This window comes from Acinonyx jubatus, chromosome A2 (genome assembly GCF_027475565.1).
Source record: "Acinonyx jubatus isolate Ajub_Pintada_27869175 chromosome A2, VMU_Ajub_asm_v1.0, whole genome shotgun sequence".
In the NCBI taxonomy this organism is placed as follows: domain Eukaryota; kingdom Metazoa; phylum Chordata; class Mammalia; order Carnivora; family Felidae; genus Acinonyx; species Acinonyx jubatus.
The window spans coordinates 14,349,763-14,371,974 of record NC_069383.1 but is presented as its reverse complement, the minus strand read 5'-3'; the positions used below and the strand labels follow the sequence as shown (position 1 = coordinate 14,371,974).

Genomic DNA, 22,212 nt, shown 5'->3' with positions numbered 1-22,212 from the left:
ATACAAACAATATAAAGCTAAACAATGAAATAAAACACCACATAGATGCCCCCATAATTAAAATGTTTTAAGGATAAAATTCTATCTTATTTTTACAACTACGTAAAAAAATTAATCAACAAAAACTTTGAAATGTAGCAATCTAATGACCATAGCAAAATATCAAAAAAAATCTTACAGATCTCTGAATATACGCAAACAAGCCTACTTTCATGTGTGAACCCCATCCAGTACATCTGCTACCATAAAGTCATTGAGACTCTGAGTAGAGCTCGCTGCAATCAAGACAAAAAAGCTAAAACCAGCTGTCAAAAATAACATGACAGGGGCGCCTGGGTGGCTCAGTCGGTTGAGCATCCAACTTAGGCTCAGGTCATGATCTCACCGTGAATTCAAGCCCCATGTCGGGCTCTTTGCTGACAGCTCAGAGCCTGGAGCCTGCTTCGGATTCTGTGTCTCCCTCTGTCTCTGTCCCTCCCCTACTCCCGCTCTCTCTCTTTCTCAAAAACACAAATTAAAAAAATAAATAAATAACATGACATTGCCATTCAAACACTCAATCCATGTACCTTAATCAGGTAAGTGCAATTTACTTTTGAGCAGACTGAAAATTGCTTTATTTTTTTTGGTCCAATTTAGATTTATTTCATTTATTTCCATAGAAAGCAAAAGGTGAATACGCTAATTGTTTAAAAAGCTTTTTTTTTTTTTTTTTTTTAAAAGAGAGAGAGTGTGTGAGCAGGGGAGAGGGAGAGAGGGAGGGAGAGACAACCTTAAGCAGGTTCCACACTCAGCACAGAGCCCGGCGCAGGGCTTGATTCCACGACCCTGGGGCAATGACCCGAGCCAAAATCAAGAATCAAACCCTCAAGCGACTGAGCTACCCAAGTGTCCCTATAAAGCTTTTTTTTTTTTTTAACTGAAAGACTATAAATTTCCACTTCAATAAAATAAACCCTAGTAAAATCTTCTACGTATTTATGTATCATGTCCTGGGCCCATGGTTTCTTATACCCAAAAAGGTTTCTATAACCCAAAGAAAAGGTTAAAATTCATTGGATGGAGGATCCAAACTTCCAAATTTCAAAACTTACACATAAAACTACAGCAATCAAGACTGTGTGGTAGGAGCATAAGGACAGACACACAGATCAATGCAACAGACTTGAGAACCCAGAAATAAAGCCTTACTTTTAGGATCAACTAATTTTCGATGACAATGACAAAACCATTCAATGGGGAAAGAATAGTCTTTTCAACAAATGCTCCTGAAATGAACAAAGACGCAAAAGAATGCATTGGGACCTCACCATATACGTATACCAAAATTAACTCCAATGGATCATACACCTAAATGTAAAATTAAAACTATAAAACTCTTCAAATAAAGCAGAGGAGTAAATCTTCATGCCTTGAATCCAGCCCCACACGCACACGGAACAAAGGAAAAAATTGATAAATTGGACATCACACTATAGCCTGAAGGCTTCGGTTTTCTCAGCTTAGTCTGGTGTGAGATAATCAGCTGAGTGTGGACAGTGTGAGAAAAGAAAGGCGTGAGGCGTGAGGAGCTAGGGAAGAAAGTATAAAATTGCTGACCTGAAGAAGGAAAGACCAAGAAACACAGTCACACTGCCAGGCAGTGTTGAGAGTCCACCTGAGGTCTGTGACCACAAATTCCAAGTAAAACCACTTCTGCCCATGTGTGCGATGTTTTTTCAGCAGTGTTCAACACAGGCCCAAGGAAGGAGAGTGGGTCTGTCCAGAGCTGGGGTTTTGTGGACAAAGACCAGAAAGAGAGGTGAGGGTATTTCCAAGGAAGTTAACGTAATGATGGACGCTGCAGTGTGAGCTGGACAAAAGGGGCATGAAGACGGGAAAAGGTAGTGAAAGCGAAAAAATGGTCAGATGGTCTGAGGCGTCTCAGTGTGGTCCTATGTGCCTCAGCGGAGGCCTTGAGCAAGCGATCCGCGAGGGGCAGAGGTTATGCTCAAGTAGCGGAATGTTTAGAGCTTGAAACATCCAAGGAAGCAGATTCTCTGACAGTGCTACGGGCAGTAGCAGTGTGCTGAGATGCAGCAGAGAAGCAAGCGAGATGGGGGAGAGCGCTCTCTGTATCCAGTCAGAGCTCCAAACCAAGCCTCGAAAGGGAGGTTCATGAGGTGCCAGCAGTAGAGGCTACACTCCAACCAGAACAGAAACTCAAAGGCACAGAAGCCAACTTGACACTTCCAGAAACTCAGATTTGTCAGGTCATACCTCGACCATGGCCACATTCCTCTTAAATAGTGACGGTTACACCAAATTAAGTAAGAAAATAATGTCCTGGAAAATCTAAATCAACATATAACACAAACTCATCTATCAATAGCTAAGATACATAAATAAGGGTGACTCCCACAAGGCTTAGGGAAGAAGATAGGGCCTTGAACTAATTTAGGACCCTTTAGGCAAAACTTAGCTAATAATCCCCAAAGATCCCTAGTTCCTCTCTCCAGCTTCTACTCTTCACCCCCTCCCCAATATAGTCTCTTACACTAAAATGTCAGTGATGTTTTCAGGTTTTGACAATTCTCATCAACTAGCAAAACATTTTCACCAGCATTCATTTTAAAATTTCAGAACCTGGAGTGCCTGGGTGGCTCAGTCGGTTAAGCGTCTGACTTTAGCTCAGGTCATGATCTCGCGGTTCCTGAGTTCGAGCCCTGCGTCGGGCTCTGTGCTGACAGCTCAGAACCTGGAGCCTCCTTGGGATTCTGTGTCTCCCTCTCTCTCTGCCCCTCCCCCATTCACGTGTGTGTGTGTGTGTGTGTGTGTGTGTGTGTGTGTGTGTGTCTATCTCTCTCTCTCTCAAAAATAAACATTTAAAATTTTTTTTTCTCAGAGTCTAAGAATTTTAAGTTTTTATCAAGATAAAAACTAAAAATAAACCAAAACATTATAAATGGCATTTTACTGAAGAACCTCTCACTACCTTATGTGCCCTCATGATTATCAAGCAAGCTAAATGTCTGCATGAGGTGAAGCTATACTCTCTTCCACTATGTGTCTGATCTACTAACTCCTACCTGTGCTTCAAACTTAGTTCAGAAATCACCACTTTGTGGACCATCACTGCCTGCCTGACTCCAATCATAGCTGACAACTGAGTTAGGTTTTCTTGTTCCTTTCTATAGCTTCTGTTATAAAGTTCAGAATATATCTTTTACCAATTTGGATTGTAATGGTTTCACAGGCCATATTTCCAGTAAATTATGAGCTCTGTCAAAAAAATAAATAAATATAAATAAAATTTAAAAAACTTTTTTTAATTTCAGAACTTTATAGTAAATTTGGTATGCTATTTTTTTACTAAAGCAATTAAGTTGATAAATTATTTAAATCTCTTTAATAATATAAAATATCATTTAAAAAAATCAAATTAAACACAAAAAATTAAGTGTTCCCAGGGCACCAGGGTGGCTCAGTTCGTTAAGCATCTGACTCCAGCTCAGGTCATACATGATCTCATAGTTTGTGAGTTTACGCCCCATGTCAGGCTCTGTGCTGACAGCTCAGAGCCTGGAGCCTGCTTCCGATTCTGTGTCTCCCTCTCTCCCTGCCCCTCCCCTGCTTGCACTGCTCTCTCTCTCTCTCTCTCTCTCAAAAATAAACAAACATTAAAAAAAATTTTTTTTTAATTACATGTTCCCAAACCAAGAAGGTTATTTCAGATCTCTGAAGGGCAGTAAAAGGAACTACTACATACATTTCAGTTTCTTTCCCAGAGGAGGGATAACTTTTCCCACTTCTTACCCTACATTAAGAGAATTCTAGAATCCCTACAGCTTTAACAGGTATGTTAAAAGCAAATAGAGTAGGACACACAAAATGCAGAATTCTGAAAGCAAATTTTGTAAGAATCACTGTCAACCCTTTAGTCTCTCCATTTATTTCTCTTATAAAACTTTCCTTCATATACAAATCGCCCTTTTTCCTAACAGCAAAACGTTAAATGTTTATTAGACTAGTGTGTGTATGTGTTGGGGGTGGTTTTCTATAGGGGTGACAATCTGACCTTTGCTGAATAGCTTCCATCTATAGAAGAACAGCCCTATTGCCATTTGGTGAGTGGGACAGTGACAACTTTAGCACTTTCTATTGTCTTAATCTTCTGAAATTGTTGCTTAGCTGGCTTTTTTTTTTTTTTTTTTTTTTTTTTGGACCCTTGACAAGAACAGAATTGAATTAATGACTAACCAGAATTCCGTAGGATCTGCTACGCATTCTCTTTTTTCCTCTTAGATAATGCTCCCATTTATATTCTCTACTCTTGTGGTTGGAAGGGTGGGTGGCCAAATTCTTTAAGATCTTACTGTCCTGTGGACTTCATTAGATATTATTCCTCTTGCTTCAAATTCTCTCTCCATTCTTCACCAAGCAATCCACACTACCTAGTCTTCAAAGACTCAACTCAAATTCCAACTTCTCGGTGAAACTTCACTGGATCACCCCACAGAAAGTCCTTCAACATTTTATTGCTACATTTTCACACTTTGATATTGAGCTATTTTACATACTCTATTTCCTGAGTTGAGCTCAAGATTTCTCCTGGCTAAGTACAGTGTCCCCACACCACCATGATCCCAGCAAATTTCTACTGATTATTAACTATGCAGAATACCTATCTGAAAACTAATACGTTGTGTTAAAGTTATAAGCAACTTTTTTTTTAAGTTTATTCAGCTTGGGGTGTCTGCCTGGGTGGCTTGGTGGGTTAAGTGCCCGACTCTTGATCTCAGCTCAGGTCTCGATCTCCGGGTTCTCAGTTCAAGCACCACATTGGGCCCCACACTGGACATGGAGCCTACTTAAAAAAAAAAAAAAAAAAGAAAAGAAAAAGTCCATCCAGCTTTAATTTTTTTTAAGAATTTGGTACAATAACTAAAGGCATCAAACAGTTGGTAAAAAAGGGAAAGATCTTTCAACATATGAATTAGTAGATTTTTCATCCTTTCTTGGATGATAGAAGGCTCTAGTAAAGAAATTCATTCATTTAAAATTTTCCTTCCTTACAAAAGTTTTAACCTGTGTATCAAAACTCCACCTTCTCACCCAAAGCACCAAACTACTCGACTATGACCTCCAAAGCCCCACACTATCATCAAAGAGGCTGGGAAGTAGCCTTTGAAGTGAATGACCTCCAGGAACATAGAAGATAGTTTATAACCCGCCTTCATATTTCCTTTTAGATTCTAACTCTGAGGTCAGTGGGCTCATGGGACAGCGATAAGCCAGGCAATATCTACCCGGCCTAGGTCCTTGCCACAAGATAAACAAGTGTGGACTAGCTTCAGTGAGATGCACGGATTCTGGAATTAGAAAGGCTTGGTTTGATTTTAGCTCTCAGAGTTTTGACTCTGAGCAAGTTTCTTAATCTCTCTGGGCGGGAGTTCCCCTAGGATCAAATAGAACAATGTGTGTAAACACGTAAGGCACAGGGCTTGGCAAATAGTAAGCAATGACACTGTAAATATTTTAAGTAATAAATGGTAGCCATTAATATTATTACATTTCTATCAGAGAGCGGTCATAGCTAGTATAGCTTTGGGTTTATTTATGAGGTTTGAGCGTAAGCAGGAAACTTGGCTTAATATTTTTTCTTCCCGATGTCTCTTCAGAGAACACTTAGATATTCAAATGGCCATTCTTTAAGGGGGTGAGGGGAGATACTTTGTTTTCAATTTCTGATTGATTTTGATGGTTGCATTGTCTGGACTCAGTCAGCCTATATTAGAATCCTGGCTACTCCACTTAAGTAGTTGTGCGACTTGGAGCAACTTGCTCTGCCTGTTTTTGTCTTATTTGTAAAGATGGAGATAAGGACACTTGTTTCCCTCTTAGAGCTAATAATAAAATATATATAAAATGCTTAGAATGAAACTGTAGAACATTAGTTTTGCTGGTCCAAAAACTTTATTTTGCTAACTAGTATTGGCTTAATAGGCTGACATTCTTACTAAAAGTACAAGGATGCCAATAGGCATTTTCTTTCTTTCTTTCTTTCTTTCTTTCTTTCTTTCTTTCTTTCTTTCTTTCTTTCTTTCTTTCTTTTCTTTCTTTCTTTCTTTTCTTTCTTTCTCTCTCTCTCTCTCTCTGTCTTCTTTCTTTCTTTCTTTCTTTCTTTCTTTCTTTCTCTCTCTCTGTCTTCTTTCTTTCTTTCTTTCTCTCTCTCCCTCTGTCTTCTTTCTTTCTTTCTTTCTTTCTTTCTTTCTTTCTTTCTTTCTTTCTTTCTTTCTTTCTTTCGAGAGGGAGAGAGAGAATCGGTGTGGAGCCCAATGGGGGGGCTCAATCCCACAACTCTGGGATCATGACCTGAGCCGAAATCAAGAGTCTGATGCTCAACCGACTGAGCCACCCAGGTGCCCCAGGCACTTCCATTTTTAAATAACATTTTGTGCAGTGTGTTAACCCTGAGATTATTAACAGATATCAGCTAAAGTAAAAATTTATAATTTGCACATATGAAATTCAAAATGGTAATTTATGATTAAATCTGTGGTTCAGAAAAAGCCCAACTTCTATTATTTTCTTGCTGACATGTAAAGCTATTTTCATAAAATTAAGTGCTTTTCTTTATAAGTCAAGTATGGCATATTTCAACTGCCGGGGAGATTTTATTTTTGACATATTAAAGCTATTTATTGGCATATTATGTGCTTAACTATATTTAACGAGGGTTTTGAATGAAGTGCATACTATGAACCAAATTCCTTCAGTTCATAATAATCTCAGAAAATGAGACACTTTTTCTACCTCAAACAGCTGGCTTATGCTTCCAACTGTTCCAGGGCTTCCCAACTTATTTCCAACCAGCTGAATGAGAACATCTATGTTACTGAAGAACAGAAAGAAGAACATGAGAGAAAAACAAGGGGAGGCTGAAGAACCAACAGGTGTGCTCGCTGGTACAAAATGCACCCCTTAAAAGCCGAACATTCTGTTAACAAGCTTCTAACAAAATTTGTTCCAAGGTAAATTTGTGAAACCTATCGAATTCATCGAATACATTTTAAATGCTGACACACTGCACTGTTTGCTTCTTGAGTGCCAAAAACATGTTCCTTCTGCCTGTCACTGCCTGACATCTAAGTACCGAGTAGGCAATGTAAATGGTAAATGGATGAAATGGATCTTTACAAATAAACTGTTCTCTCACGAAGGTAATAATTTCTATTAAAATGTTCTAAAGAAAGAAAAGGTGTTTAAAATTTCCGAAATACCCAAAGAGCGAAACATATTTGCCTTTCACCAACCTGTGGCCATTCCACTAGCCATTCGACCTCTTGGGCTAATAGTCTTGCTTCTCTTTGGCGAACTACTTTCTGCCTGTCTGGCTCTGTATAAGGTATGTCTGCAGAGACTAAGGGAAGCTATAATGCAAACAATGCCCAGCGGATCCGCTATTTGAGGATCTGCTATTTGAGGATCTGCTATTTCATGGAGCTAGACTATACTGCACTTCTATTTGTAACCAGTGAAACAGCGAATAAATGAATAAACGCCATCCCAAAGCAAATATGATGTGAACATGTAAGAACTTTGTAAATTATTTGGGGGGGAGAAAAAACTTGCCATGTCAATAAAGGATAAACATTAGCAATTTCATAAAGGTTTGCTTGGCAATTTTCTTAAGTTAATAAAGGAAGGAATTTAAAAGTATGTTATCAGTATGCATATCAGTATATAATGCCTTATTTTATATATATATATATATTATATATATATCATATATATTACATATAATACTACTGCCTTAATGTATTTTTGACTGACAAATTTTACCTAATAACCATATCAAGTAAACATTATGTAAAAACTTGTTCTAAAGCAACCTGAATCTGGAAGTACACAAAATGTTTGCTGAGTCTAGTTCCTTGCTGTGGAATGCAAGATTTAAAGCATTAACATTTCAAGAAAACTTTTCCTAACCTCCTTTAACATTCAGACTATCTGTGGCTCCCAAACCTGGCTGTACAATAGAATCCCCCGTAGGGTTTTTATAAGCTGCTAGGAGGCAGCCTTTCAAAAGAATGAGGCAGCTCTGTGGGGAGAGACAGAGAAAAAGATCTTTAAGATATGCTGGAAAGAAACAAAAGCCAGGTGCAGTTTTGTATAATATGCCCCCACCGGGCCAACCAACCACACATGCATGTTTGCAAATGCATGCAGAGTATAAGTCTGTAACAATATGCAAAAAGTTGGTACAAGTGATTGCCTCTGGGAAAGAAATCAGAATGGATGCAGAATGGAAAGAGAGAATTGCTTTTTACCGTATAACTTTCTAAATCTTTTGTGCTGTGCATTGCTTATTTTTCATTCTTTAACGTTTTTATCCATTTTTGAGAGACAGAGGTGGGGCAGAGAGAGAGAGAGAGAGAGAGAGAGAGAGACACAATCTGAAGCAGGCTCCAAGCTCTGAGCTCTCAGCACAGAGCCTGATGCGGCGGGGCTCAAACTGCGAGATCATGACATGAGTTGGATGCTTCACCGACTAAGCTACCCAAGCGCCCGCGCATTGCTTATTTTTAAAACGAAAAACATATTCTTGAGCCCCACCTTAGATCTACAGGGAAAAGTTAATGGGTGGGGCCCAATAACCTTTATTGTTAACAAGTTCCCCAGGTGGTTCTTTTGCAGCCAGTTCAGAGCAATCCTCAGCAATGGTATCCGAGGAACTGCGGATGTAAAATCCTGGCAGGGAGGCCAGGGCAGTACCTTATTCACAGTTGTTTGTCAAGACGATGGTAAGATGGAGAGGCAGGTACGGTAGAGCACTTCAGGGACAGGTTTTTCTCCCTTCATAAAAGAGAAGGCCACGTGACACAAAGATTGCTTTTGACCCCTTCCTTCCCTCCTGCTTTGGATGCTCTTAAGAAGACCTTCGCCAGCTCTCTTGCAAACCATGTGGTGACAAGCCCGAAGACAGGTGTCAGCATATCGGGGAGGTAAAATAACAGTTTTCCTTCACATGGTAACTGAAATCTGTGCGTTATCAGAACCTTGCTAAGTGAAGACTGCACATACAGCAGTCTCCAAAAGAGCATGTCTTAACTGTCCCACAGGAGGTAAGGTTCCTCACAAAACGATTCCATAGTCAAATAAGACTGCCTAAGATAGGCAAGATACAGCCTATCACCACCCCGGCCATCTGCGTGTCCTCCGGGTCAGACTACCTGTGAGCCAGCACTACCCTCACTCACCAGGCAGAGCTTCTGCATTCGAGGCTACTATCCAGCGTCACGAGCACACTTTAAAAATTCTAACCTTTCCTGCCAGACCTATTGAAACGGTAACTGCCAAATCCCTCGGCATAGCTTGATTCCATTCCTGGCCGGGCTCATCCTGTCACAAGTGTAGCACAATGACAGAGTGGGCAATTTAAGAAGACCCGTTGTCTGATTCCACTTGAAATCTTACATTTCTCTCCAGTTAAGAAAACACAGTAAAACAGGAGCAGAATGTAAGAGCTAGCAGGAAAGTATAGCAAGTTAGGAGATCAAACACTACCAATAAACACCACCGGTCTGAGGCAATTTAGTGCACAAACGGTCCAACACATGCCAGCAGCCCATGCGGCACAGCAAACCAAGGTCCGTGATGCTTAGTCATCAAAATTCAATAATGCAGTATTCTCTAGTAGAGCATAATATGCCCACCAAAATCCTTCTAAAAATAATTGACATATGGGGAATTTTATCTCCAGAGCAACTTTTCTGAGGACATTCAACTACATTTCACAAGGAGAATCTTCAGTTATAGGGAAATTTTATTCCAGTAGACCACATCATTCCTCAAAGATAGCAAAACGGCTGCTAGTTTTTATATGGTAATTAATCTGTGAAATGTTAACACTTGATTGCACCTGGACCCATGCCAAAGGTTACTTACCACTACAGAATATTTCTAGCATTTTGAAAAAGGGATTCAGAAAGGATAAAGAAAGGGAGAAATAAATTAAAACAGTAGCAAACAACTTCAAAGTCAAATCTTATCACACAAGACATCTTTTTAAGGTAGCAGGACCAGAAAACTATTCAATGAGGTAAGTAAGTGGCTTTCATGTTGTACTTTGCAGGTAACTTTCCCAGTGCATCTGCACACAGATACAAGTAAATGAAAGCACACTTATTATACAGGCATTAATACACAAATATGATCATCAGGTAAAAAATCTGTTACTATTTATCTTTTATAAATTTTTCTTCAATGTTTATTTATTTTTGAGAGACAAAGAATGAGCAGGGGAGGGGCAAAAAGAGAGGGGGGCACAGATTCCAAAGCAAGCTCCAGGCTCTGAGCTGTCAGCACAGAGCCCGGTGCGGGGCTCCAACTCATGAACTGTGAGATCATGACCTGAGTCGAAGTTGGATGCTTAACCGACTGAGTCACCCAGGCGCCCCTCTTATTTACTATTTAATAAAGGGAATCCAAACTCTACTTTCAAACCCAGTATCTCTCATTTATGACCTTTCTTCTCATTAATAATTTTCTACGGCTTTGGGTGGGAGTCTCCCAAAAGCAGATCCTGATACACAAACCTGAATGCAGATGTTCACATGGCAGTGATCGCAGGAAGCACCAGCAGAGGAGTGTAAAAGTGGGACAGGAAGAAGCCACAGTGCAAACCCTAATGAGCATTCACCCCTTTCGGGACAGCTGGAAGACTGTGTAGTAGGGACATGGTCCCATCCAAAGGAAGAGAAAGCAAGGTTATTTATCCAGTCTCCCAACAGACAATGGTGATGGCTATCCTCCGGGCATTAACTTCCCAGCATTTCCAGCCTATTTCAAATGCAAGGTGCTGAGCTCCTACAGCTGGAGAAAGTCCTCAGGCCAAGTCTCAAGTGCTTTCAAGCAAGAAGTCTTCAAGAGATAAAGACAGAGGGGTGCCTGGGTGGCTCAGTCGGTTAAGCATCTGACTCCTGATTTCAGCTCAGGCCATGATCTCATGGTTTGTGAGTTTGAGCCTGGTGTAGGGCTCCACCAGTGTGGAGCCTGCTTGGGATTCGCTCTCTCGCCGGTGCGATCTCGCGTGCGCTCTCTCTCTCTCTCTCTGTCCCAAAATAAATAAACTTAAAAAATTAAGAAAAAAAAAGGGAGATAAAGACAAATAGAAATAGACTGAAACACAAAGCGCCAGGGGAAACAAGGGTAGTGCTCCTACAGAGCCTGCTACATATGCAAAATTCCAGTCTAGTCACACTAGTGTGCGCACCTACTTGTTCATTCTTGGTACGTGTATGCTCATCTCAATACTCATTGAGTTCTTCCCCCTTCTCCCTATAATTCCTCCATTTTCTCGGGGACAAATGCTGAACAAGTATATATGTAAAATATAATAAAGTTATCATAAGTAACTAGGTATAAATTAAGTAAAAGACACTAATGTGTAATACTAATAATATTAATTACTTAAGCAATATGCAATATACTAATATGTAATATTAAGTAATATTAATAATATTTCTGAACAAAAATTAAAGAAAATTTGTCTAACTTGATGAAGAAATTCACAACTGATTTGTGTAGGAGGGGAAGAACCATCACTGGACCTCGGCAGCTCTCCGGAGGGGAAAATAATCATTCCTAGCAGCATATTATGTATCAGCTCCAGAGACATACATAAAGTTGATGAATTTTCAAGACAAATTTTGTTCCACCACTGAGGGCAGTCTCAGCTCTGGGCTCAGCTACCCTGAATCTCTTATGAGACTGGACCATTATGTAGAAGAACGAAACATGGAGCAGATGGAAAGAGGGCAATCTTTTAGACAAAAGGGATTAAAATATCTTAGCTATCCTAAGAGAGGTTCCACAGAAAAAAGTACTATTTCAGGAACTATTTTTATTGTATTTTATTTTTTTATTTTTTTTAATGTTTGAGAGAGAGACAGAGTGTGAGCAGGGGAGGGGCAGAAAGAGAGGGAGACAGAGTATGAACAGGGAAAGGGCAGAGAGAGAGAGGGAGACACAGAATCTGAAGCCTCAGGCTCCAGGCTCCAAGCTGTGAGCAAAGAGCCGGACACGGGGCTCGAACCCACAAACCGTGAGACCATGACCTGTGCCGAAGCCGGATACTTAACCTACTGAGCCACCCAGGCACCCCACCCCAGGAACTGTTTTTAAATTAAAGAAGAGAACATGGTGATGACTAGGGAATTTCCAGAGACTTTTGCTTAAGAGGAAAGTGCTACACTAAATTACGTGGGGAGGGGGGAACAAGGGGGATGAAAAAGGAGCATACAGAAGGGATAGTTACGGAGGGGGGTGGCTCAAGGAATGAGAAAAGAAAACAAAGGAAGCTGGGATTAGGTAGAAGAGATTAAGTCACAAAGAGACCCCTCGAGGGCAATGTACAGCACGGGAGGTGAGAGCAAGAAAAAGAAATGCAAGCAGGTGGAGGTGCAGGCCGTAACACCGGTTTGTTAGTTTAGCAGCCGTAACATGGGTAAAAGACACACTTGACATCTTCTTTCCTTCATCAAGGGATAAACTCCATACCGTAAAGTGAACCCAGAATGCCTTCTATGACTCAGCCATTCACTCATTCAAAGCACTATCAGGACACCTGAAATGTAACAATGATAAAATCAAGAAAATCAAGTGTCTACACTCCTGAAGCTTACATTTTATTTGGGGAGACAGAAAAACAAACAAGCAGCCATACAGTATATGTCTGATGTCAAGTGCTGTAGAGGAAAAAAATGTGCCAGAGGGTAAGGGATTTTCTATCTTATACTACAGTAGTTAGGGAAGGCCTTGCTGAAAAGATGACAATGAGAAAAAACCTAGAGGAAGTGTGGAACAGACCCTGGGGTATGTGAGGAAAGAATGCTCTGAGTTGAAGTAAAAGCAAATGCAAGGGCCCTGAGGCAAGTCGGCCTGTGTAAGAAACAAGAAAGCAGGGACGCTGTTGGCCAGGAGCAGTGGAGGACATGGTGTTCTTAGAGGCACAGAAGGCTTTTACTCTGGGGGAGATGGGACTCTCTGGAGAGTTCCAAGCAGAAGAGCCACAAGACCTGACTTATATTTTAAAAGTGTCACTCTGGTTCCCATGGCAGCAGAAGGAAGGGGAACAGTTAGAAAGCCACTGCAATAACCTCAATTTATGTAAGGGGAGCGATGTGAAGGGATGAGACCATGAAGGTAAGCCAACAGCGTTCTGCTGGAGAATTTAAAACACAGACTAAGAGAAGAAATAAGGATGACTCCAACAATTCTGGCCTGAACCCCCTGAAGGAGAGTTGCCATTGACAGAGGCCGGGAAGGCTGCAGGAGGAGGAGAGGGCTGACTGGGAAGGGAGCTCTGGGTTCAACTGTGGACACACTAGAGGGCGGATGACTACTACTACAACTCATCCGAGTAGAGACATAAAGTTGGCAACTACATATTCAAGACTAGAGCTCAGGGGAGAGGTCTCTGAAGGAGATAAAAATTTAGGAATCATCCACATACAGATGAAAGCTGAAGTCACGGATGAGATAAATGCTAGAAAAAGAGAGCTACTGAGGACTAAACCCTGGGATCCTCCAGTGTTAAAAGATCAGGAAGATAAGAAGGACTTGCTGGAGAAAACCCAGCACAAGGATTCCCTGGAAGCCACAGAAGGGGAAGCTCACCAGCAACTTTGACAAGACTGTTGGCACGGAGTGGTAAAGATGAAAGTCCGACTGGGTTCAGAGAGAATGGGACTTTAATTAGCAAAGAAGAGATAGAGAAAAAGAACAAAAACAAAATTGGAAACAGTGAACATGGACACTTCTTTTGATGAATTTGCTGTAAAGGGAGTAAAGAAATGGGGGCTGCAGATGAAAGGGGAGTGTCAGGTTAAGGATGTTTTCTTCATTTTTAAAAAATGAAGGTTATATACTACTTGCTAATGAGAAAAAACAATATGGGGTAAGGGGTACAATTACTGAAGCCAGGTCCCTGAACAGATGACAAGGGACAGGATCTAATATACCTAAAGATAATTCCCAGTAACTTTGGCAGTTTCCTTTTCTTTCTGGAAAGTTACATTTCCAGAAATTTCCTAAATCTGAAAAGAGATCTCTCCATACTACAGCAAAGTTCGGCAACTGTGGCTCACATACAAATGACTGAATACAAGATGTATAGCACTGACCCTTCAAAAACAATGACTAGAATAAAAAGCACTAAAGAGGAAAAAATGTCATTGATTTCAAGAATACATGTTGTTCTGACAAAACAGATATGCTACATGTCCTCATTTAAAGATCCCTTCTTTCCAGTGGGTATGCAGACAGCTTCCAGTGACTCTATACTGACCCAGCTCAGGGTCTACCAAAGTGTAGTTATGCAAACCTGCATCAAGCCGCTTGAGAGCCTCCTAGGAAGATGGTACATCTGAGCAGCTGATCTTCAAGTCACCCTGTCTTGCTCTCAATGCTAAGGGATATGCTGTGGTTCAGAGCAGTTACTCTTACTCGCTGGGCAGGCAAGGCCACCACTAAATCAGGGAGGAATCCAGAGAGCCCCACCCAGCACCACCACCATCGTTAGAAAGGCTGGACAACCTGAAGGGATCCAGTTCCCAGATGGCATTACATTGGCAACAGGACACATTCACGAGAACTGAAGGCCAGGACGGCTTGTCCTGCCACTGGGCCTCCTGCTGTATGAAGCCATTCTCATTTGGTTAAGTTCTTCTTCTATCCTTTACTTCCCTTAAAGAAATGTGTATTCTTGGGGCCACCTGGGTGGCTCGGTCGGTTAAGCGTCCAACTTCAGCTCAGGTCACGATCCCAGAGTTCATAGATTCAAGCCCCACTTCTGGGTCTGTGTTGACAGCTCGGAGCCTGGATCCTGCTTTGCATTCTGTGTGTGTGTGTGTGTCTCTCTCTCTGCCCCTGTCCCACTCATGCTCTCTCTCTATAAACATTTTAAAAAATTTAGGAAATGTGTATTCTTTCCCTGTGTCTGTAATTACCCTGTCATCAATCACCACCACCCTTCTGTCAATCTTACACATACACATTTTCTGTGATAAAAAGTCTTTATCTCAATACATACATCTTTCCTCACAAAAATTCAAATATGTAGTGAGTACTGCAAACATGCGATTTAACAGACACCTTTGTTCAGGACGAAATTAAATTTAAAAAGCCAAAATCCATTTAAAGCTGTTTTAAAGAAAAATGTTAAATAAATATTGTAGTACACAGATATAGCAGAAACCGTGATGGTGATCAATAAGACGAAAACCCACTGGAGAGGAAGAGACAGGGAAGAAAAGTCACCCATATCCTAACGCCACTTGACCTTAAAGTCCTAAAAAGCTGTGCCATCATCTTCCTCCATTCTATCCAGAGAAACAAAAGAACTTCTCCAAGCATGGAGCTGGTGAAAGAACCATGCAGCAGGCCTGGGGCCAGGACTAAGGCTGGAAACAAGCACTCTGCGACTGGCAGGAAGTAAGAGAAACTGCCTGGGTCAGGTAACACTCCCGAAAAGACGAGCAGCCCCAACAAGGTGATTCTGAGAAAAAGATGTGCGTGAAAGGCTGTGGATGAACAATTAGAACAAGGGGTTCAAGGAATGAGGACACCAAAAAGAATTTCACATCAGGGGATCCGGTCTCTCCCACCACAGGCTGGATGCCCACAAAGGGAGAGGCAAGAACAAGAAAATTCGGGAGCGGAGGCCAGCACAGGCTACTTGGCATTTGGGAGGTTGGAAAAGCAGGTTTGGGGAAAGAATTCCCTGAGTCAAACAGAAGAGACTCTGCTCTCCCAGTAACCATGGGATCTGATCCTTTGATATACAGAAAATAAGGACAGCCTAGCAAAAAAAAGAAAGTGACTCAAAGAACCAGGCACACAAAAAATCAGCCTTAAAAAAGTACTGAAATAGGGAAGACTCTAAGAGAGAAATATGAGTCATATCTGTGACAAGTTAAATTAAGTAAAAAGACTCAAATTCCTCTAATCTGCAGATGAAACTATTTATACCCCACAATTCCTTCAGAAAGCAATGAAGTAAAAAGGACTGACCACATGTCTCCAATATAGTGTGTGTGATGTGATAGGTGAGGCAGTGTGGGAGCTCACAGAGAAGAGGAAAAACCCATGAACCCACAAAGCAGTTTCTGGGGGGAGAAGGCTCTGATGTGGCCTCCCCAGAAGGCCACAGAAAGTTTCTGATGTCATTGATGGGAACTGGCCAGAAAGCCTCTGCTTCCAGGGTGCCTTGTCCCACACTTTGTCACTTACTAAATTAGGATGCTATCCAAACTCACTCGGTTCTGACTTTTGTTCATGTGGCATTGTTGGGTTTTTTTGTTGTTGGTTTTTTTTTTGCTATTGTTTTTTAAATAGTCTGTGGAGTTCCTGAGCAGTAAGAATATCTCCAGGACCTCCAAGCAGATCCCCAGGACCATTTAATTTTCTTTTTTATATTTGTTAATACTAAAGTATCCATAAAACACTATATAAATCAAAAGGACCACAGTGGACATTATCCCAATTTCTTTGTCAAATAGTGACTGCTTATCTGACAACAGCTTGTGCACATAAAAAAAAAAAAACAAAAAACACCAAACTGGAGCACCTGGGTGGCTCAGTTGGTTAAGCCTTTGACTCTGCTCAGGTCATGATCTCACAGTTCACGGGATGGAACCCCATGACGGGCTAAGCACTGACAGCATGGAGCCTGCTTAGGATCCTCTCTCTCTGTCCCTCCCCTGCTCATGCTCGCTCTCTCTCTCTCTCTCTCTCTCTCAAAATAAACAAACATGAACAAAAATTAACAAACATGAACAAAAAAAAAACAAACAAACACCAAATTATCTACAATGGTATAGGTTCTCCCAACTTGAACAAGGTCATAATTTACTGCACATGATGTCAGGCTGTTATGATTGCTAACTGATAAATGGGAATCAATATTAGATATCTGAAATGCCTGTGTTTTGAGCTCAAGGAAAACTATACTTCTAAATTACAAAGGAAGAGAAGTTCTGCACTTCTTCACAAAACATTCTGAAAATGTTTTACTCCCCCTCCCCATAATACAATACAATTTGGATATGTCGTTGTATGTTCTCTAATATTGATTTTGATGTATTAGAATTAGCTGATGAATGCAACTTACTGCCTTGGTAAATTAGTATGTTAAATTTGCATAGTTAGTAGGGTTAAGCTCACCAAACATATTTTAGTATCAGTGTTCCTTCTGCTTCCTGGTTGTGCTCAACATTCCCCTTAGAACATAAATTTTAAAATATGACTACAGGGGCGCCCAGCTGGCTCAGGCAGTTAAGCATCTGACTTCGGCTCAGGTCACAGTCCCATATTTTGTGGGTTTGAGCCCTACATAGGGCTCTCTGCTGTCAGAGCAGAGTCCGCTTTGGATCCTCTGTCCCCCTCTTTCTCTGCCCTCCCCCAGCTCGTTCTCTTTCTCTCTCTCTCTACATAAATAAATAAACTTAAAAAAATTTTTTTAAATAAAATATGACTACAGATAAAAAAAATTTAAAAATGTGTAGCACTAGGAACTTATCTTAAGGCTACCCAAATGCTTGTCAAGAATAAAGGTAAACATACAAAAATAACACATACTACAGCACAGTTAGGTACTAAGAAGAAAAGAAAGAAAAGAAACGGAGAAACCAGATGAAGAATCCATCATCAGAGAACCAGATTAATTATGGGAAATTCACAGAATGGAATTCTATGCAGCCATTTAAGAAGAATGAGATACCTGTCATGCTGTTACAAAAAGCTCTCCTCAACCTCCAGGATATTTTAATAAATGAAAAAGAGCCAGTACAGGGGCACCTGGGTGGCTCAGTTGGTTAAGCATCTGACTTCGGCTCAGGTCATGATCTCACCGTTCGTGAGTTCAAGCCCCACATCAGGCTCTGTGCTGACAGCCTGGAGCCTGCTTCAGATTCTGTGTCTCACACTCTCTCACTCTCCCTCTCTCAAAAATAAATAAACATTAAAAAAAAAAAAAGCACAGTATAGAATCATCTGTACTGTATGACGTCTGCCTTCTTGGATGGTAACTCAAAACCGTCAATGTTGTTTACTGCTGGAGAAGTGAACTGTAGGAAGGAGACAAGAGATTTTCACTTCTCATTTTTTCATCTTTCTATATTGCTTGAATTTCTCACTAGATTTTTTTTGTTCTGTTTTTTTTAATTACAGGGTATGTGGCCAAAGGAGATATGAACCCTTTCTTGTATTCATCTTTTTACCTCCCTATATTGCTTAAAGCTGATAAATGTTATACATTAAAATAATTATTTAACGAATAATCAATAAAGAATGCTAATAAGCCGACTAATTCCAAAACTAGTGATAAAGGGAAATAAACAGTTAATTCCGCCTCTCCTATACAAACTGTACCACTAGGTAACCAAAGGGGTAGATAAAGAAAAATCTTCTCTTTACGGAAGTATTCTAACTAGTAAATAAAAAAGAATTACGTAAGTAAATTATCATCATTTTGGAACCACTCATAAATAAATGAATGGATACTGACATTGGTCAATGGCAGTAAACATGACAAAAAGAGAAATCAAACATTTTATGCTTCCTGATGGAAGACTATACCTCCCACTTATAAAATCTTCTTTAAATTTATTTATTTATTTATTTATTTATTTTGAAAGAGAGACAGGCAGAGGGAGAGACAGAGAGAGAATCCCAAGCAGGCTCCGCACTGTCAGGACAGAGCCCAATGCAGGGCTTGAACTCACGAACCACGAGATCATGCCCTGAGCCAAACTGAAGAGTTGGACACTTAACGGACTGAGCCACCCAGGCACCCCTATAAAATATTCTTGAAGGGAAAAAACTGAATCTGATCAAGCTTCTCTAGATCCAACTACCAATTTACAGGAAAGAGAAGAATATGTTAAAAGATGCAGCAGGGATGTAATAAGCAAAATCCAGAAAGTGGAAAACTTGGCAGGATAAAAGAGCACTGCTGACCAAAAACAAATTGCAAGGGGAAAATAAGAGACATGAGGAAAATCTGTAGATGAGGGTTTTCCAAAAGCAGCACTTAGTGACACTTAGGGATGGATAATTCTTTCTCGTGGGGGCCGTGCTGTGCATGGATGTTTAACAGCATCCCTGCCCTCTACCTACTCGACTCCAGCAGCAATTCCCCCTCTCCATCCACCGGCCCCAAACCCCGGTGCCACCAGAAGTGTTTCTAGATATTCCCAAGTATCTTCTGGTGGGGAACAAAACCTATCCAGTTGAGAACTACTGCTACAGATTAAAAGACTTGTGGACTATATTTGGATCCTGATTCAAACGAACAGTAAAAAAAAAAAAAAAAAAAAAAAAAAAGTTAATGACATTTTTGAGACAGGTGAAAATTTGAACAATGACTATTTCATGAAATTAAGGAATTGTCAATTATTTTTAGTGGTGATACGGTATTTTTCTATAAGATGCCTTATCTTACAGATACACATGCTAAAATATTCACAAATGATTTGTCATGAATTTGCTTCAAAATAACTAAATGCAGGGGCGCCTAGCTGGTTCGGTAGAGCATGCAATTCTTGATCTCGGGGTTGTAAATTCAAGTCCCATGTTTTGAGCGAGAGATTACTTAAAAGTTTTTTTAAATCTTAATACAAAAAATGCAAGGGAAGAGGGAGAGTTCAATGAAACAAGATTGGTCATGAATTGATAATCACTGAAGCATAGTGATGGTTACCTGGGAGCACATTACATTATTCGGTCTACTTTTGTGTATGTTTGAAATCTTCTCTAGAAAAAAAAAAATTAAAGTCAAGACCATCATGGTAACTAGCAGCACTCAGCTGAATGACAAGCCAACCCAGTAACTCAATCTTGGTAACATTCAACTGATTTCCACTAACTATCCCATGAATGTCACTCAGAGGCACTCAAACTAATGCATTAAACACACACACACACACACACACACACACACACACACACACACACACGCTATTCCTCTTTTTCCAAGACAAATTAAAAGAAACTCCCAGGATACTTTAAACCCCGGGGGTTCACAAAACACAGATTAGAAAATGCTGCTTTAGAGATATTCTTGAATCATTAATAATGCTTTAGAGATTCCTATTATATTCATTTAGTTGCTCAGTGTATATCTGTTCCTTTATGTCGCTTCGATTCGTCAATTTTGTTTAATACTAAAAATGACCAAAAGCAGTGGTATTTTAAAATTTAGATAAGTATAATATTTTTATCTTTCTTTTTAAATATAATTTGTCAAATTGGCTTACATACAACACCCAGTGCTCATCCCAACAAGTGCCCTCCTCAATGCCCATCACCCATTTTCCCTGTCCCCACTCCCCTGTCCACCCTCAGTTTGTTCTCTGTACTTAAGAGTCTCTTGTGGTTTGCCTCCCTCTCTCTGTTTGTAACTATATTTTTTCCCCTTCCCTTCCCCCATGGTTTTCTGTTAAGTTTCTCAAGACCCACATAAGAATAATATTTTTAAACTTAGGTACAAAGCATCACAGGAATACAACTTAAATATCCACTAGTGAACACTGTAGTGAAGAATATTTTCCCACAAGGCTATTCTTCCCAGCCAGCCAACGATAAGGTACACTTAAAAATATGTTATGTATATATTAACAGATGTAAGAGGGAAAGTATACGGTTCTCTTCATAGATGCTGAAGAAGTCTTTTGACAAATTCAGTATTCATTCACGATAAAAACATTAAAAAAAAAACAACCTAAAGAGACTCTTAATAAGATAAATTATGCCTAAAGCTAGTATCTAATTTAATGAAGAAACAGAGGCCTTTCCACTAAAATCAAGAACAAAGAAAGGATGTCCACTATCTCCACCACTATTTAATATTGCAAGTGGGATAAGCCTGTACAATTAGATAAGAGAATTCATTTAGAGGCAGAATAGGTATGATAGGAACCTCTAGTGAACTGATAATACAACGAACTCAAACAATTCTTTTAGTAAAATAGCTGGAAATAAAAGTAACTCCCGAAGTCAAATCTTCATATATACAACCAATAACCAATTAGCAAGCAAATGATAGAGGAATGCCCATTACAACAGTAACAAAGAAAACAATATATAGGAATAAACTTATAAACTTGCAAAATCTTCATAAAAAAAAACCATTTAAACGTATCTGATAGTCACATTAAGTAGACCTAAATAAAGAGACATCCCTGTTCTTGGGATTACAATGTCCATTCTCCCTAATTTAGAAATTCAATGTAATACCAGTAAAATATCAACAAGCCTCTTTTTTTTTTTAACTTTTAATTTTAATTCCAATTAGTTAACATACAGTGTTATAGTAGTTTCGGGTATACAATGTAGTGATTCAACAACTCCATACATCACCCAATGCTCATCACAACAAGGGCACTCCTTAAATCCCCATCACCTATTTAACCTATCCACCCTCCTCCGGTAACCATCAGTTGTCTATAATTAAGAGTCTGTTTCTTGCTTTCAAATAATCAACAAGCTTTTAATGAAATTAGACAAGTTGCTACTGAAGTTCATATGGAAAAATACACCCCCAAGGATAGCCAGAAAAACACTGAAAATAACTAACTGCAAGGCTGGGACTGGTGCTACCAGACTTTAAAACATACAATAAAAACCATACTTAAAAGTATGGTAGTGGTATAAGAGTAGATAAACAGATCAGTGGAAAATAACAGAAAGGGGAGAAACTGATTCACATATATAGAGAATTTCAATATCTGATAAAGGTAGCATGTCAAATTACCGGGGCAAATAGGAACTTTTCTTTTTTCTTTTTTTTTTTTTTTTTTAACATTTCTTTTTTTTTTTTTTTTTTCAACGTTTATTTATTTTTGGGACAGAGAGAGACAGAGCATGAACGGGGGTGGGGCAGAGAGAGAGGGAGACACAGAATCCGCAACAGGCTCCAGGCTCTGAGCGGTCAGCACAGAGCCTGACGCGGGGCTCGAACTCATGGACCACAAGATCATGACCTGAGCCGAAGTCGGCCGCTTAACCGACTGAGCCACCCAGGCGCCCCAAGAACTTTTCAATAAATAGTGCTGCGACAGGAAAATTTATTTAGAAAAAAATAAAACTATATCCCTATTTCATACCATATACAAGAATAACTTCCAAATGCATTAGGGATCTAAATGTAAAAGAACACAGAACCATACA

General features: G+C 39.9%; 1 protein-coding gene across 1 annotated transcript in view; it reads right to left on the bottom strand.

Moving 5' to 3' along the window:
* Positions 1 to 22,212, bottom strand: part of KDM7A (lysine demethylase 7A) — an 81,924-nt gene that overhangs the window by 50,643 nt on the left and 9,069 nt on the right. The window lies entirely within an intron of this gene.